The sequence below is a fragment of the Pundamilia nyererei genome, unplaced genomic scaffold, assembly GCF_000239375.1.
Source record: "Pundamilia nyererei isolate P.nyererei 1_Seehausen unplaced genomic scaffold, PunNye1.0 scaffold00058, whole genome shotgun sequence".
Lineage (NCBI taxonomy): Eukaryota > Metazoa > Chordata > Actinopteri > Cichliformes > Cichlidae > Pundamilia > Pundamilia nyererei.
Window position 1 is genome coordinate 989787 of NW_005187459.1, and position 547 is coordinate 990333.

The 547-nt window shown below is 39.3% G+C and overlaps 1 non-coding gene across 1 annotated transcript; it reads left to right on the forward strand.

Annotated features, from left to right (window-relative positions):
- On the forward strand, window positions 1-72 carry trnaq-cug (transfer RNA glutamine (anticodon CUG)). Its single transcript has one exon. It is a non-coding gene; the product is annotated as a tRNA-Gln (tRNA).
- Window positions 73-547: the final 475 nt, after the last annotated feature.

Below are 547 nucleotides of genomic sequence, written 5' to 3' on the forward strand. Positions count from 1 at the left end.
GGTTCCATGGTGTAATGGTTAGCACTCTGGACTCTGAATCCAGCGATCCGAGTTCAAATCTCGGTGGGACCTGATTTTTGGGAGGTGTCTTCTCCGGCACTTTGAATTTCTGTATGAATTGTGTTTTCAGTGAACGCCGTATAAAATCAAGCAGCTAACTATGACGTCTGCCTTTACAAAACACTTGTCAACCACTAAAGAGTAGTACTAAAGAGCTGTCTGAAATTCAGTTGCACACCACACAAAGTTACAGAGTAAAAGTCACAAACACGCTGCTGACTCAACAACTGTACAGCACTAAACCTCCTCTGTTTTTAACATAAAAAAACAAACAAACATGAGCATCGTGGTATGGGTTTCCATGGCTGAACAGCAGCTATGTGTTTTGTGAAGTATAATATTTATGTCTTCCAAAGTAAAGTTTTAAGCCCCACTTGTTTTAAATCTCTAACATGTGTAACAGCAGCATGCCATGAAAATTTGATGATAACACGTGCATGTTTATGGTCGCCAAACAATTATGTATGTAAACAACACTTATCTGACT